The sequence below is a fragment of the Equus caballus genome, chromosome 5 (genome assembly GCF_041296265.1).
Source record: "Equus caballus isolate H_3958 breed thoroughbred chromosome 5, TB-T2T, whole genome shotgun sequence".
Lineage (NCBI taxonomy): Eukaryota > Metazoa > Chordata > Mammalia > Perissodactyla > Equidae > Equus > Equus caballus.
Genome location: NC_091688.1, coordinates 77,676,166 through 77,690,924, shown reverse-complemented (window position 1 = coordinate 77,690,924; position 14,759 = coordinate 77,676,166). Strand labels below are relative to the sequence as shown.

Genomic DNA, 14,759 nt, shown 5'->3' with positions numbered 1-14,759 from the left:
TAGGAGTAATAACACTCATTTAAAGAAGTCATTAAGAATGAATTTTTTATTCATAAATGGAGATTGTAAGATTAAAAAACAGTGCTAAACATTTAATTCAAGTGCCTTAAAGCAATTCTCATGAGTACAAATGTGATCTCTCATTATCTACGTGGGACATTTTGGGCAGCAAAGAAAACACTTTACTCGCAATGAGGCTTGTGTGAGCTCCTGCATGGTACTTTACATTGCTCCAACTAGAGAAAGAACAAATTTGAGGGAATAATTTCTTTTATTAAGAAGCTGCTGCACTGGGAAACCTAGCACTTCTTTTTTTTTTTTTTTTTTTTTTTTAATGTTATGATAGAGTACAGCCTTGTGAGATTTCAGTTGTACATTATTGTTAGTCATGTTGTGGGTACACCACTTCCCCCTTTGTGCCCTCACCCCACCCCCCCTTTTCCCTGGTAACCACCGATCAGATCTTCTTGTCAATATATTAACTTCCACCTATGAGTGGAGTCATATAGAGTTCGTCTTTCTCTGTCTGGCTTATTTCGCTTAACATAATACCCTCGAGGTCCATCCACGTTGCTGCGAATGGGCCAATTTTGTCTTTTTTTATGGCTGAGTAGTATTCCATTGTGTATATATACCATATCTTCTTTATCCAATCTTCAGTTTTTGGGCATGTAAAACCTAGCACTTCTTACTGTAAAACATACATGAAAGTTTATAACTCCACATATTGAAATTTTTCTGAAACAGTAATACTAAAATCAAATTATCAGCAGCCATCAATAAAAACAGAAGACACTATGTTTGATTCTTATTTCTGCCTCCAGAAGTATACTGTTGCTATGAAGCAGCTTGTGAGTAAGATGTCAATGCTATGCTAGGTTATCACTCTATAAACTAGATAATTACTTGGAGCTTTTCAAGACTTAAAACGAAATCAAGACTGGTAGAAATAGTATAAAATACGCAGCCAGTTAAAAAAACAAAAATAGTATCATTCAGTTAGAAATAAAGAGAAAAAAAGGCTGCCAATAAGTACAGAGCCAAATAACTAGTTCTTTTCTACCTTTAATACGCTGGTTTAATGCCTAGATGAAGACCAATGGTGAAAGAGTCTCTAAAAAGCTTCTTTTAAAAAAATTAAAGTTCAAATGATTTTATTAACTACCTTTAAACTGAAGAATATAAGCACATGGGAAAAAAAAGATTCCAACAGCATAAAAGGGTAATCTGTCATTTGATTTTTAAAGTTCCTTATTTCAAAAGCCCTAGTTTAATAACAAAATGAGCACACATATTAAGCATATTAAGAATGTTTAGGACATTAAACATATTTTTTGGCAGATATTTAATTAAATCCATAGCTCAGGTAAAGAATAAACAGAGTTAACAGAATTTAAAAACTTAAGGAGTACTCACATATAAACATTTTCTAAGCCAATCTTCAGTGAGGGCTTTGTTTAGATTTTCTTTTATTTATTTAAACTCCTAATTTTGTACTTGGCTGGTAGAAATAAAAGAAGATTCTTATGATGACTTAAAAAACTCCTCCACACCAAAGGAGACACGATGACAGAAGACCTTCTGGGTACTGGAAACCAGCCCAATGGCGATCCTTAGAAAGAAAGGGGGGTTCACCTACCTGGGTTTATGTTGCTTACAGCACCCTATAAGAGGTTTTGTTTGTTGCTTTTTTTTGCCAGCCTTGTCCTGAAATAGCTTACATTTCTCTAATTTCTTCAGGAAGGGGGTCTCAGTAATTGTTCAGTGACAGATCATTCCACCTAAGTTCTTTCATAAATTATCCATCATTCTCTGATAAATGGTAAAAAATGCTGAAGAAATCTCTCCTAATAAATTCAGTCTTCAGAAGGATCAGTGACGTTTAAAATCTAACTAAAACAACTATGTTGAAGTGCTCCCTTCTTGAAATGGAGGCTCTTGTGTCTCCACACTCACCAGTTTTCCTCCTATCCCACTGGTGGTTTTGGTCTCCTTTGCTGGCTCTCTTGACCTTAAAGGTCAGGAGTGCCACAAATTTGCTTCTGGACCCCCTTCTCTTTATCTATGAATGCCATTTATATGCCAATAACTACTAAACCTGTTTTTAGCCCTGACCTCTTCTTAGAACTTCATACTCACATAGCTATTGCCTACCCGGTATTTTCATTTGATGTTGAACAGGAATCTCAACCTTAATGTAAACAAAACAGAGCTCTTGATCTCCTGCCCTTCCTCAGCCTCAGAAAATGGCACCAACCACTCACTTAATCGTCAAGCCAAAAATCTCTGGAGTCGCTGACTGTTTTCTCATGTTTCTCATACAGTCCATCGGCAAGTTCTCTACCTCTAAAACACACCTCTAACACATCTACATTGCTAACATTTCCACTTCTCCCACCCTTCTAAGCCACCTTTGCTCTTACCTGGACTATTTGAACAGCCTCCATTTCCCGTTTCCTTTCTTGCTCTCCTACAATCAACTCACCACAGAGCAGGCAGGGCCAATCAGATCTCATCAAAGTGCTTAAAACCATCCAAAGGCCTCCCACTAAATCAATAAAAAACCTGAACTATTTATCCTGGCTTACAAAGCACTATATTGGACTTGACCCCATCTACCTCTCTAATCTTATCATCTATCATTTTTTTCGCACCCTCTACTACACTCCAACCACATTAGTATGGTTCCTCAAAAAGTCCCTTCATTTTCTTCTAGGGTCTTTGTGCTAGTTGTTTCTTCTGCCTGGAATGTTCTTTTCACTGATTTTCACACATCAGGAAGCTTCTTAGCACTCCTATCACAGCTTATACATTACCTTACCAGCAAAGCCTTTTGCAATAATCTATTCATTAGAAACATCTTCATGGAGTACTAATATATGCCAACATTGTTCTGGATGCTGGGGGAAGGTTCTTAATATTACTAGTAATTAGGGAAACACACATTCAAACCATAATGAGAAACCTCTTCACAGCCAAAGAATGACTAAAATTAGATAAAGTCTCACAATCCCACATGTGGATGAAGACGAGAACACTAAGAACTGTCTTCACTGCTCATGGGAGTGTAAACTGGCGTAACCACTTGCAGCAATGTTCTTAACAGACCAAACCAGAAATAATTCAAATGTTCACCAACAGCATAAATAAATTGTGGTATATTTATACAAAGGAAAATTATATAGCATTGAGAATGAATAATCTACATCTACATTTAAGAATAACATAGTTAAGAAGGATCCAAGATGGCGGCGTGAGTATCCTCTTTGTCTCTCCCCCTTTGAATCCACAACAAATTGGACATTCATCGCTTAACAAAGGATATCCATACAGCATCTCGGGACGCCTGAGAGACCCACGCGGCTACACATCGGAAGGCAGATGGACTTCCCTCTGGGAGGAGGTGGAGATAGGGGAAAATTCTCCAACACCGACCGAACAGCCTAGTACCTGCAAGTGGCTTTCTTCCAGCGGATGCCCCCAGAGCATCGGCACACACCTAGGGCAGGAGGGAGCACACACCAGAGGAGCGACGGTGGAAACAGGTGACCAGAGCCCTACCTAAGCCCCCTGCAATTACACCTAAACCCAGAGGGAAGCTTCAGAGTTGCACACCTGAGTCCGTGGGGAGAGCCTCTGCCCGCCATTGGCGGGGAGGCCTTGCCCGGTGGCCACAGCGCCTGGAGGGTCCCGGAGAGAATCCCAGGTGGTGCGGCAGCCCACCAGCTGCCGCTGCCCACCCCACCGTCTGCCGGGCAGGGCACGGGATTGCCGGAGGTCTCCTGGGAGAGGACTGGGGCTGGGTGGTCCTCCAGCGACTGTCTCCGCGGACTAGGGGGCATACTTCAGAGTTCCGCCCGGGCAGGAGGCAAAGTCCCTACCTGTCATTAGCGGAGAGGCGCCGCCCAGCATCCACAACACCGGGAGGGTCCCGGAGAGGAAAATACCAGGCAGGGCAGCAGCCGGCCAGCTGCCACTGAAATCAAGGTCTCCAGCTATCCCCTAGACAGGGCAAAGGGCTCCCTGAGATCCTGGGGGAGAGGAGTGGGGCTGGGTGGAGCTCCAGCGACCCGGCTCCGTAGCCTAGGGGGAAACCCTACAGTCTCACAGCAGCCTCAGAGAAAGCCTCTGCACACCACTAATAGAGAGCACCCATCCGGCAGCCACAAGGCTAGAAGACCTCGGGAAAAAAGTAGCATAGCTAGGTGAGCTAACCACAGACTGCAGAAGATGCCCATAGCTCTGCTGTGACCCATAGTGGACAAGTGAGATTTTGTGGGCGCTGATGTGACAGAGCTGCAAATATAAGTGATCCTGCCCCTGGCCGCTGGAAAAGCCCATAACACCATGGCAGACCGCAAGGAGGGAGCACGTCTAGGTGGTCTGCAACAGTAGGCACCAGTAGCCTGAAGCCCCCCCCATGACGGCCCCCACAGCTGAAGAGGGAACCCACAGGACCACTGTGACTATGAGGAGGGGCCCAGGCCCAGTTAGCAACAGCTGATAGGGTTCCTGGTTGGTGCAGTATAAACAGCTGCTCCCCCACCACACCAGTAGAAACAAGTGGAAGGAGTAACTAAACTCAATCTCTCTGTGGAGGCACAAATCTACAACATCAAGCAATATGAAAAAATACATTAAATCTCCAGAACAGAAGGAAAATAACAAATACACAGAAAACAATCCCAAAGAAAGTGAAATATGTAACCTAAATGACGATGACTTCAAAACAGCCATCATTAAAAAACTCAATGAGTTAAAAGAGAATTCAGATAGACAACTCAACGAGTTCAGGGGCTATGTCACAAAAGAGTTTGATACTATAAAGAAGAACCAAACAGAAATACTGGAAATGAAGAACACAATAGAGGAGATTAAGAAAAATCTAGATGCATTGAACAGTAGGGCCGATAATATGGAGGAAAGAATTAGCAATTTGGAAGATAGGAATATAGGAATGCTGCAGGCAGAGGAGGAGAGAGAAGTAAGACTAAGAAGAAATGAAGAAACTCTCCGAGAATTATCAGACGCAATTAGGAGATGCAACATAAGGATTATAGGTATACCTGAGGGAGAAGAGAGGGAGAAGGAGGCAGAAAGCCTATTCAAAGAAATAATGGCTGAGAACTTCCCAAACCTGGTGAGAGAGATGGAACTTCATGTGACAGAAGCCAATAGATCTCCAAACTTTATCAATGCAAGAAGACCAACCCCACGGCATATAGTAGTGAAGCTAGCAAAAGTCAACGACAAGGAGAAAATACTAAGGGCAGGCAGGCAGAAGAAATTAACCTACAAAGGAACCCCCATCAGGCTATCAGCAGATTTCTCAGCAGAAACTTTGCAGGCTAGAAGAGAGTGGAATGATATGTTCAAAAATCTGAAGGACAAAAACCTACAGCCGAGAATTCTCTACCCGGCGAAAATATCCTTCAAATACGATGAAGAAATAAAAACTTTCCCAGATAAACAAAAATTAAGGGAGTTCATTGCCACAAAACCTCCTCTTCAGGAAATGCTCAGGAAAACCCTTATTCCTGAAAAATCAAAAAAAGGAAAGGGGCTACAAAACCAAGAGCAAAGGAGATAAGTAGAAGGACAACAACAGATTAAACCATGGGACGAGAAACAAAGGAAATTGAAGAAAACCAGAAAACAAGACATAAAATGGCAGCGGTAGGCCCCCACATCTCAATAATCACTCTAAATGTAAATGGACTGAACTCCCCAATCAAAAGACACAGAGTGGCAGGATGGATCAAAGAACAAGACCCAACAATATGCTGCCTCCAGAAAACACACCTCAGCCCCAAAGACAAACACAGACTCAGAGTGAAGGGATGGAGAACAATACTCCAAGCTAATAATGAACAAAAGAAAGCAGGTGTCGCTATACTAATATCAGACAAAGTAGACTTCAAAGCAAAACAGATAAAGAAAGACAAAGAGGGACAGTATATAATGATAAAAGGGACTCTCCACCAAGAAGACATAACACTTATAAATATATACGCACCCAACACAGGAGCACCAAAATATGTAAAGCAACTCTTAACAGAACTAAAAGAAGACATCAACAACAATACAATAATAGTAGGGGACCTCAACACACCATTAACACCAATGGACAGAACATCCAGACAGAAAATCAACAAGGAAATTATAGAATTAAATGAAAAATTAGATCAGATGGACTTAATAGATATATATAGAACACTTCATCCAAAAACAGCAGGTTACACATTCTTTTCAAGTGCGCATGGAACATTCTCAAGGATTGACCATATTTTGGGAAACAAAGCAAGCATCAATAAATACAAGAGAGTTGAAATAATATCAAGCATCTTTTCTGATCATAATGCTATGAAACTAGAAATCAACTACAAGAATAAAGCAGAGAAAGGTGCAAAAATGTAGAGACTAAACAACACGCTTCTGAACAAACAATGGATTATTGAAGAAATTAAAGAAGAAATCAAGCATTATCTGGAGACAAATGAAAATGAGAACATGACATACCAAATCATTTGGGATGCAGCAAAAGCAGTCCTAAGAGGGAAATTCGCTGCAATACAGGCTCATTTCACTAAACAAGAAAAAGCTCACATAAGCAACCTCAAACGACACCTAACAGAATTAGAAAAAGAAGAACAAACAAAGCCCAGAGTTAGCAGAAGGAGGGAAATAATAAAAATAAGAGCAGAAATAAATGATACTGAAACAAAAAAGACAGTAGAAAGGATCAATGAAACAAAGAGTTGGTTCTTTGAAAAAATTAACAAAATCGACAAACCCTTAGCCAGACTCACCAAGAAAAGAAGAGAGAAATCTCAAATAAATAAAATTAGGAATGAGAGAGGAGAAATCACAACAGATACCAATGAAATACAAAGGATCATAAGAGAATACTATGAAAAACTATATGCCAACAAATTGAACAACCTAGAAGAAATGGACAAATTCCTAGACTCCTACAACCTCCCCAAAGTGAATCAGGAAGAAATGGAGAATCTGAATAGGCCAATCACAAGTAAAGAAATAGAAACAGTAATCAAAAACCTCCCCAAAAATAAGAGTCCAGGACCAGACGGCTTCTCTGGAGAATTCTACCAAACATTCAAAGAAGATTTAATACCTATCCTTCTCAAACTATTCCAGAAAATTGAGGAAGATGGAGTACTCCCTAACACATTCTATGAAGCCAACATCACTCTGATCTCCAAACCTGGCAAGGACAACACAAAGAAGGAGAACTACAGACCGATATCACTGATGAACATAGATGCAAAAATCCTCAACAAAATTCTGGCAAACCGAATACAGCAATACATCAAAAAGATTATACACCATGATCAAGTGGGATTTATACCAGGGACACAGGGATGGTTCAACATCTGCAAGTCAATCAACGTGACACACTACATTAACAAATTGAGAAACAAAAACCACATGATCATCTCAATAGATGCAGAGAAAGCATTCGACAAGATCCAACATCCACTTATGATAAAAACCCTCAAGAAAATGGGTATAGAAGGAAAGTACCTCAACATAATAAAGGCCATATATGACAAACCCACTGCCAACATCATACTCAATGGACAAAAACTGAAAGCCATCCCTCTGAGGACAGGAACAAGACAAGGGTGCCCACTTTCACCACTCCTATTCAACATAGTACTGGAGGTGTTGGCCAGAGCAATTCGGCAGGAAAAAGAAATAAAAGGAATCCAAATAGGTAATGAAGAAGTAAAACTCTCACTGTTTGCAGACGACATGATCTTATATATAGAAAACCCCAAAGAATCCAAAGAAAAACCATTAGAAACAATCAACAACTACAGCAAAGTAGCAGCGTATAAAACCAACATACATAAATCAGTAGCATTTCTATACACTAACAATGAACTAACAGAAAAAGAACTCAAGAACTCAATCCCATTCACAATCGCAACAAAAAGAATAAAATACCTTGGGAAAAATTTAACCAAGGAAGTGAAGGATTTATACAATGAAAACTACAAGACTTTCTTGAAAGAAATTGACGACAACATAAAGAGATGGAAAGACATTCCATGCACATGGATTGGAAGAATAAACATAGTTAAAATGTCCATACTACCTAAAGCAATCTACAGATTCAATGCTATCCCAATCAGAATCCCAAGGACATTCTTTACAGAAATTGAACAAAGAATCCTAAAATTCATATGGGGCAACAAAAGACCCCGAATTGCTAAAGCAATCCTGAGTAAGAAAAACAAAGCCGGAGGAATCACAATCCCCGATTTCAAAACATACTACAAAGCTACAGTGATCAAAACAGCATGGTACTGGTACAAAAACAGGTCCACAGATCATTGGAAGAGAATTGAAAGCCCAGAGATAAAACCACACATCTACGGACAGCTAATCTTCGACAAAGGAGCAGAGGGCCTACATTGGAGAAAAGAAAGTCTCTTCAACAAATGGTGCTGGGAAAACTGGACAGCCACATGCAAAAGATCGAAAATTGACCATTCTTTTTCACCACACACCAAAATAAACTCAAAATGGATCAAAGACCTAAAGATTAGGCCTGAAACAATAAGTCTTCTAGAAGAAAATATAGGCAGTACACTCTTTGACATCAGTTTCAAAAGAATCTTTTCAGACACTATAACTCCTCAGTTGAGGGAAACAATAGAAAAAACAAACAAATGGGATTTCATTAGACTAAAGAGCTTCTTCAAGGCAAGGCAAAACAGGATTGAAACAAAAAAACAGCCCACTAATTGGGAAAAAATATTTACAAGCCACTTATTCGACAAAGGGTTAATCTCCATAATATACAAAGAACTCACACAGCTTAACAACAACAAAAAAAACAACCTGATCAAAAAATGGGCAGAGGACATGAACAGACATTTCTCCAAAGAAGATATAAGTATGGCCAACAGACACATGGAAAGATGTTCATCATCGCTAATCATCAGGGAAATGCAAATCAAAACTACACTAAGATATCACCTTACACCCGTTAGATTGGCAAAAACATCCAAAACCAAGAGCGACAAATGTTGGAGAGGTTGTGGAGAAAAAGGAACCCTCATACACTGTTGGTGGGAATGCAAACTAGTGCAGCCACTATGGAAAACAGTATGGAGATTTCTCAAAAAATTAAAAATAGAAATACCTTATGACCCAGCCATCCCACTACTGGGTATCTATCCTAAGAACCTGAAATCAGAAATCCCAAGAGTCCTTTGCACCCCTATGTTCATCGCAGCATTATTTACAATAGCCAAGATGTGGAATCAACCTAAATGCCCAGAAACTGATGATTGGATAAAGAAGATATGGTATATATACACAATGGAACACTACTCAGCCATAAAAAAGGACAAAATTGGTCCATTTGCAGCAACATGGATGGACCTCGAGGGTATTATGTTAAGCAAAATAAGCCAGACAGAGAAAGACGAACTCTATATGACTCCACACATAGGTGGAAGATAACATATAGACAAGGAGAACTGATCGGTGGTTACCAGGGAAAAGGGGGGGTGGGCGGAGGGCACAAAGGGGGAAGTGGTGTACCCACAACAAGACTAACAATAATGTACAACTGAAATCTCACAAGGCTGTAATCTATCATAATCTTAATAAAAAAAAAATAATCCTACCGCAAAAAAAAAAAAAAAAAAAAGAATAACAGTTAAAATCTCACAATTTAGAGCAGGAGAAGCAAGACAGAAGAATATGTACTATAATAAGCCATTTATATAAAATTCTAAAACTTAAACTATTGCATTAGAAGTTGAGATCATAGTTATCTTTGAGGAGAAGGGAGTAAGTAGTGACTGGGAAGGGTATGAATGGGGCTCTGGGGTCTATTTCTTGGACCTGGGTGGTCGTTATATGGGCTGATCATGTCCTTTGTGGTAATTTATTGAGCTGTAAACTTGTTACCTGGGTACTTTTCTGTATATTTCTATACAAAAGTTTTTAAAGAGTTTCTGTTCTTTAAATTAGTCAAGTCTTATGATTATGAACCCATTCTACTATAGAATGTTAAGAATAATAGCTGGTGAACTCATACTAGAAGGTCTCTGTTATTAAAAAGCAATGAAGAAACTGTCGTTTGGTCTTAGTAGCAGGAATAGTTGTGGCTCTTCTAACCAATTGGTCTGTTTTTATCATACAGACATTCTGAAATGTTTAAAGTGACCAGGTTTCCCATTTTGTGTTGACTGCTGAAAACCTTAGAGCCAAGTTTGAGGCCCACTTACAAGATATATATGGAGACTTTTGCGGTATGCATTTTTGTACTGGTCTTATTCATGACTCCATACTATATTCCTACAAGTCTTCTTTCCTTTTGCTCACAAAATTGTAGTTTGCTATTTCGTATCACTTACAAACTTGCTTCATTATATCTGGAACAAGGCAGGGTAGTAATGAATAAAAACGCAAAGGCTTTTTTTCTTTCTTTCTTTTAAAAAATATATAGTTTGTTTTTGTTTTATTTCATTCTAGTTTAATCCTGAATTCCACCTTCTGCCACTTACTGGTTATGTGACTTTGGACAAGTTTATTTAGCCTTTCTGAGCCTATAAAATGGCAATAATAATAAATTTCACACGATAATTGTGAAGATTAAAATAATTATCCAAAAGATCTACACCTGATTTAGCAACTAACACATAGAAGTGTAATAAAAAAAAGGGAAAATTTGCTCTATATGGAAAACCTACTAAGCAAATAGAACTAGAATTATTTCTGTGGGATTTTACGGACATAAAGCACATTAACACGATTTTATTACGACACCATAAAAATTCAGCAAAGCTGTTTAACGGGGAATTATTTAATTTTTAGTATAAGTGAACTATCTTATTCTGGAATAAATTCACCTATTCCTAGAACATCCACCAGAACACATCACCATCAAGAACAAGTGAAAATATAACCGGTATTTAAAAACATTTTCAAATCAGCTGTTTAGTACGCATTTTCCCATGAAACAATACTGTAAATGGTAGCAGGGCTCCAAAGGACCCAGAGAAGCCTAGTCAACTGGTAATCTGGCTGAACCATAGAATTATAACTTCTCAGTATGTCTGTACCTAAATGAGTCCCGAGTACATTTCCTTTGACTTCTAAGTGAAAACAACTTTCTACCTTCTTCTATCTCCCTTGGCATTTAGAAAACATTCTTTGTCTTTAGCGGTCAGCAGCTGTAAGAAGAGAGACCTACGTTGCAAAAGCAGACGGCTTATTCATCCCTGGAACCTACAATTTTGTTTCATGTCTCTGACTTACATGTTCCTGATGCCCAATCTCCCTGTTAAATTTCTTTTCATTTTTCAAAACCCAGTCCTGACGCTGTTACCATCTAGTCCCTGTTACGTTACAAAGGAAGTTACATAGCATACGGTGGCGCAGTGCATGGATGGGCTTGAAATCTTATAGTCTGAACTAACATCCTACCTCTACCGCTGCCTAGTGTATGATCACGGTGAGTTAACACCTCAGAACCTCAGTTTTATTACATGTAAAACACGAATAACAGTGATGCTACCTACTTCATAGGCCCGGAGTGAAGATTAAAGGAGATAATGGAAGTATAACACTAGGCACAGCATCTGCCACAGAGGGACCCTTAAACGAACGGCAGCTACTATAATGCTCTATTTTTCATTATGTACTCCAATTTATTTATTTGTATGCCTATCTCCATTCTTAGCCTGTGAGCCCCTTGAGGCTATGGATTGTATTTCAATCTTCTTTATCTTCATTTCTAAACCCAGTGTCTAGTATACAGTGGGTGTTGTGATGATAGATGGGTGGGAGGGGAGGGGAGGGGAAGCTGGGTTAAGGAAAGCACTTGAATTGGGGCCCAGATTCTTTTCTATGTAAGCCATGAGAACAGGATGTAGAGAGAGGGGAGGATTTAACCACAGCTCTTGCCAGGTCTGGGGCAGAAAGGGTTTCCAGGGTGGCTGATGCAGGTCTTGGCAGGGTCTAAGAGGCTCCAAATTAAAAGATTTCTAAGGGAAGTAGATAAAGTTAGGAGCAAAATTAGTTAGGTGGTGAGGGTAGGAATTGCAGGAGTTGGGAATCAGAGAAGAGACTTGGATGAACGATAGTAAGCTGCTGCAGGAAGTGAAGATAAATCTCCATTTGCAATGCTAACAGGGAGAGAGAGGGAGCTGTAGAATTCACTTACTGGATGTATTCAAATTCACATGTCAGAGAGGAACAACACAGTTAAAATATTGTCATTAATTGCCATTCTTCAGATTTTAAATATTGATGAAATGTTTTCTAACCTAAAGTCTGTAAGCAGCAGAGAAAGAACTGACCAAACAGGATTCAACCCCGGCACAATCATTGACTACTTGTGTAACCATGGGCAAATCACTTAATCACTGTGAGTCTGTTTCCATATCCATCCAACCGAGAATACCACTATCATGTGGAATTATTACGAAGGTTGGTAATAATAAATATGAAGTGCCTGAAACAATGCTTGGACAATTTACCAATGCTTGGCAATGCTCACTCAATAAATAGTAACTATATTTTATAAATCAACAATATATTCAGCCATTCATCAAAAATAACCTGCTTAATCTCTTTACTATTTCATACAGCTAACTATGATAAGTGGTCACAGTTATAACATGTACAACATTGCTGTATGTTCAGGAAGATGAATCTGCAAAGTCTGTCTCAACATTTCCTTTGACATTTACAGAAGTACAAAAATCAGCTAGCAAAGTGACTATTAACAGTCACATGTTCAAATATAACAATATTTGAAAGTTAATGTTTATGTTGAAAGTCAAAGATTCTGGCAAATTCTAGCAAAAAGTTAAGTTGGAGAGATCAGATTGGTTATCTTTTTGTCACTGTCAAGTGCTATATCACAGGAATGAAACTAGAATAAAAGGGTGACACCTTATTGAACTCTCTTAAGATGCTGGTCCAACAAACAGTAATTTTCGTAGTAAGTCCACTACAGCCATTATCTTGGTTTAAACTTTTACTTGTGTTCACTTATCCTTTCTTTAGTTATAAAACTGTGAAACAGGTGAAGGTATTAAAATCTGCTCAGGAAACATAATGAAAGGAAATCTCCAACTGAAGATCTATAAAGGTTTCATATTATCTAGTAAATTTAATCTCTTCTTTGCTTTGAAGAGTCACCATAAGCTGGCTCTGTTCAATCTATCCTTATTTCCCACAATTCAGTCACATCAATTCTTCATCTCCTCTAAACTCCGAACCCCGCACACACTGTCACCTCTGTGCTCACCAGCTGTACTGTACTCACTCTCCTCTCCACCATGTTTTCTGCCTGGGGCCTGCTTAAGCCCAGGACTCTGGTCTACTCTGAATTGCACAATTAGCACCTCATCACAAACTGTTCTAAGTTTTTATTTTTATTTTTTTGAGGAAGATTAGCCCTGAGCTAACATCTGCCACCAATCCTTCTCTTTTTGCTGAGGAAGACTGGCCCTGAGCTAACATCCATGCCCATCTTCCTCTACTTCATATGTGGGATGCCTACCACAGCATGGCCTGACAAGTGGTGCCACGTCCGCACCCAGGATCCGAACCAGCGAACCTTGGGCCACCAAAGCAGAACGTACTAACTTAACCACTGTGCCACCAGGCCCAGCCCCTGTTCTAAGTTTTAACTTGCACAGCTAGCTCTATATTTTAACAGTAGAAAATTCTACCTTATTGATTAATTTTGTATTCATGTTTGCATAAGATAAATGACTGCTTTCACAGGCCACATATAAAAAACTGACATTAAAGTTAAACCTTGTGTGAACTATTTTCTGCCAGTCCTGATGAAGAGAATATCATCATTTTTAGTTAAGGTACATGACAGGCAGAATTAATGTTTGTTGACTGATTTTTAGACAAGTCTAAGAAATAGTCAATCCATATACAATTTTCTTAATTCAGCAACATCGAAGTTTCCTTATCTTCCTTAAATGGGAGACTGTTTTATTTTAGTCATAATTTTCTTTGAGAAAACCTTTTGAACACAAGGAATAATTCCTGGGGTTCTCAAAAGAATAAGGATTTCTAGAAAATGTTTATTTGTAACTTGTTCTTTCATACGTGGCTACTAGGAAAAAGAACGGATTATAAAAAATGTACACAAATAAGTCAAGATTATACAAGATCCTGAATTCCTCAAATGTTCTCACGGCTGAATATCAGTATTTACAGGAATGACCCCCAAAATTTCAGGACAAATTAAATTAAACCACATCTAAGATTTAGCATTTTGGTTAATGTTTTGTTTCTTCATTCGGAATTTGCTTAGGTTGACTATCCAGGAGGTATCACCCAAAACACTCTGACTTTAACTGAAGGGTGTAATACCAGGAAAGGGTATTGTCCAAACTTCTTCCTTTGAGGTTTAAATTAATTTAGTGGCCAAAATGAGTTTCTTTCTTAACAAATGAGGTTTGTTACCCACTGAAATCTCATCACTGTGAACAAAAGTTATTGTACCAAAACTCAAGATAAGGGGCTGGCTCCGTGGCCAAGTGGTTAAGTTCACGCGCTCTGCTGCGGCGGCCCAGGGTTTGGATCCTGGGCGCAGACATGGCACCGCTGGTCAGGCCACGTTGAGGCAGCGTCCCACATCCCACAACTAGAAGGACCTGCAACTAAGATATACAACTATGTATTGGGGCGGGGGGGGGGGGGGGTAGGGCGCGTTGGGGAGATAAAGCAGAAAAAAAAAA

General features: G+C 39.3%; 1 protein-coding gene across 12 annotated transcripts in view; it reads right to left on the bottom strand.

The window, feature by feature from the left end:
• Positions 1–14,759, bottom strand: part of EVI5 (ecotropic viral integration site 5) — a 223,019-nt gene that overhangs the window by 25,336 nt on the left and 182,924 nt on the right. The gene's annotated exons all lie outside the window — the stretch shown is intronic.